Source organism: Pteropus vampyrus, unplaced genomic scaffold (assembly GCF_000151845.1).
Source record: "Pteropus vampyrus isolate Shadow unplaced genomic scaffold, Pvam_2.0 Scaffold1000003855, whole genome shotgun sequence".
Classification (NCBI taxonomy): domain Eukaryota; kingdom Metazoa; phylum Chordata; class Mammalia; order Chiroptera; family Pteropodidae; genus Pteropus; species Pteropus vampyrus.
The window spans coordinates 1-3,216 of record NW_011918257.1 but is presented as its reverse complement, the minus strand read 5'-3'; the positions used below and the strand labels follow the sequence as shown (position 1 = coordinate 3,216).

Here is a 3,216-nt window from a genome sequence, read left to right as displayed (position 1 = left end):
AAGTTGCACCAGTATCAGCTAAAAAGTTCACAGGTTTGCCCCCTACTTGCAAAGTTACCTTGGGCTCTCGGGGGCTCATTAGATAAGAGCTCTGACGCCCCTATTCATCTTCCAAAAGAATGAGGGGCCTTTTTTCTTCTGACCTCCTGGTTGCTCCTTTTCAGGGCACTCATTCCAATGTCCTTTCTTTTTGCAAATAGCACATTGGTCTCTTCCTAGCCTAGGTTTTCTATTTTGGCCTTCTTCGTTGCTAGGTCCCCCTCTATGGTTAGGGTTTTTTTTTTTTTTTTTTTCCAAGGAGGTTGGTTTCCTTGTTGTCCCACAAACATGACCTTTTGCACACCGTCCCTATTGTTAAAGACCTTCTGAGCTATTTCTAATAATTTGGATAAACTTTCTCCCTCAAAACCTTCCAATCTCTGTAACTTCTTTCTAATGTCAGGGGCCGACTGGCTAATAAAGGCCAAATTAATGGCTCTTCTATTGTTGGGGTCCTCCGGATCAATAGGTGTATATAGGCGGTAAGACTCTAATAGTCTTTCCAAGAATGCTGCAGGTGACTCGTCCTTAGTCTGAATTACTTCACTTACCTTGGACAGATTTATTGGTCTACGTGCAGCAGCCCGGAGTCCCTGTAGCAGAAACTGGCGATACCTTAGGAGAGCCTCCTTACCTTGATCTGTATTTGGATCCCACTGGGGACGTTGAATCGGAAACACAGCCTGTACCCTGGTTAAGTCTGCTGTAGGCTGCCCATTTGGGTTTGTTACTCCTCTAGCCGCCTCCCGCAAAATTCTTTCCTTTTCTTCAGTAGTGAATAAGACCTGTAAGAGCTGTTGGCAATCATCCCAAGTGGGCTGATGGGTAAAGAAAATAGACTCTAAAAGGGAGGTTAGTCCTTGTGGTTTCTCTGAAAAGGATGGCGTTTGCAATTTCCAATTATATAAATCACTAGTACTGAATGGCGAGTAGATGACAGTAGGCTCACCGCCACCTCCTGGAATCACCTTCAATGGGGCTTGAACAGATACTGGCTCTTTTCAGGGAGGTTGAATCAGGGGAAGGTGGCTTGTGACCCCTAGACCGGGTTACAGGAGGTCCCGGTCCCTCCGGAGGAGGACGTCTACCCCCATTTCCATTATAGGGTGGCGGATACCAGTCATCCTCCGAGGGAGGTCCCTGCAACACCGGTGGGGGCTTCTTAAAATCCTGGGATATGGCTGCCATTACAGTAATGGGTGCACGACTGCAATTCTGTAAGTATTTAGGGGCATCAGAAACAACATCAATCCAAACATCAACATAAGGAATTTGGTCGGGATGCCCAGGTTTTCCATAAATCACACTTCGAACCCGGAATGCAGTCTGCATGTTAAATGATCCCTCGGAGGGCCATCCTACTCCGAAGGTCGGCCAATCTAATCGACAAAAGCGCTGCAAATCAAAAGGGGTTACTGAAGCACCATAGGCCCTTGCCCTACGATGAAAATCTTTAAAGTTGTTAAGCATGCACTGTAACGGAGTTAGTTTGCCCTGTGATTGTCCCATAGTTCCACAATAAAGCACACGAAGCAAAACAAAACAAGACAGACACAGACTAACAAACCAGAACAGGACTGAGAAAACTGTCGTCACAGTCTCAGTCGACCGCCGACTTACTTGTCGCGTCCGACGTCCGCACGGTCCCTGGGCCCCCTACCAGAAACTGCCTCAGCACTCCCAGGATCGTGCTCCGAAAAGCGAGAAACCACAGGCGGCGGGCTAGGGCAAGTGCCCTAGAGGCCTCCCCAACCGCAAATGGTCCAACGCCCCGGTGCACTGATCAATTTTCCCACAACGAGAAGATCTCGCTGGGGCCTCCAAATGTTGTGTCCAGAATAACCAGACCCAACTTGAGTGCTCTTAACCAGGAGACAGTTTATTAGCCGGCGGCTGTCCTTGCAAAGGAGCAGCCTCGAAATGCCAAGATACGAGGTTTTTAAGCCCCAAATCCCATTCCTCATTCTGTCTTAAACACAAAGGTCCATCTTTCTCCTATTCACTACCTGTCAACCCACTGGTCAGGTGTGCAAGCGGGAAGTACAGAAGCAGAAAGCTTGTGTTAGAATGTTATGTTCCTATGGGTGATTGCCTATGTTCCCATGGACAATGGCCAGTGTTCCCATGGGCAATGGCCAAACAGTAATTTTCAGCTTATATACAATTGATTATTTTTCATGCCACGCAAGCAAGCAGGGTTACACAGGCTAAAACTGGCAGTTAGCGTATGAGCTCATTGTTACAAGTTTCATGATTAACAGAATGTGGTTAGGGGTTCCAGAAACTAGGCCTAAGTTATGGACTTCCTTTGTCCAGTTTCAGGTTTTAATTATTCTTTAACCCTTTCACATTTCAGCAGGCCATTACACCACTTATTCTTCTTACCCAGCTTAGATTCTCATGAGTGCTCTACAGTATAAAACAGCAGAAAGGCCTCTGCCTGCACTCATGTGTCCTGCAAGACTCCAATCTGTTCCTGATCCGTGAACATGATCACTCAATTTTCAGATCATAAACCTAATCTCCTGCTTATAATTCTGCATTCAGAAACCTAGAACCAGATAAGCTCATGCACTTTTTCATCCTAACCTGCATTCCCTCTGACAACTCCATCTTCCAGATCTAACCTACCACAGTTGATTACTGTCATCTCTGAGTCCCTGATTCCAATAACATAGTACTCCATGTTCCCAAATCATGCTTCCTTGCTAGAAATCATCACAAAACTATGTAGCATTGTTTCGCCAAGGATTAAAACCACATAATTCCTTAATATTAACTAAATAAAATACTATCAAAACAATAAGAACTCCTCTATTTTGTTTAACTTAAAATCACCAGCAAATTAAATAACTTTCTTTTTGTTTCTTTAGATTTAGAGCTTTATACATATTTTGATAATTTTATTTTTCAAACTATATCTCTGGAATTAACTAGCATCAAGATCATAAAATAGAACATTATCAGTTTCCTGATTGGATTAGTGTTTCCTTTTTTAGCACTTTATATTAATTGACTTAAGTAATTGGAATTTTTTTTCCTGAATAAATTTGCTCACATTTTATTTCTAAGATTCATCCAAAGCATTGCCTGTAGTCATTTTCATTTTCATTGCTCCATAGAATTCCACTGCAAAATATATTATGGTTAATGTATCCAAAGTACTGCTGATTGACT

General features: G+C 43.5%; 1 long non-coding RNA gene across 1 annotated transcript; it reads right to left on the bottom strand.

Moving 5' to 3' along the window:
* Positions 1-218: 218 nt before the first annotated feature.
* On the bottom strand, positions 219-1,912 carry LOC111735587. Its single transcript, XR_002778859.1, has 2 exons — positions 1,660-1,912; positions 219-833 (listed from the first exon to the last, which is right to left on the bottom strand). It is a non-coding gene; the product is annotated as an uncharacterized LOC111735587 (long non-coding RNA).
* Positions 1,913-3,216: the final 1,304 nt, after the last annotated feature.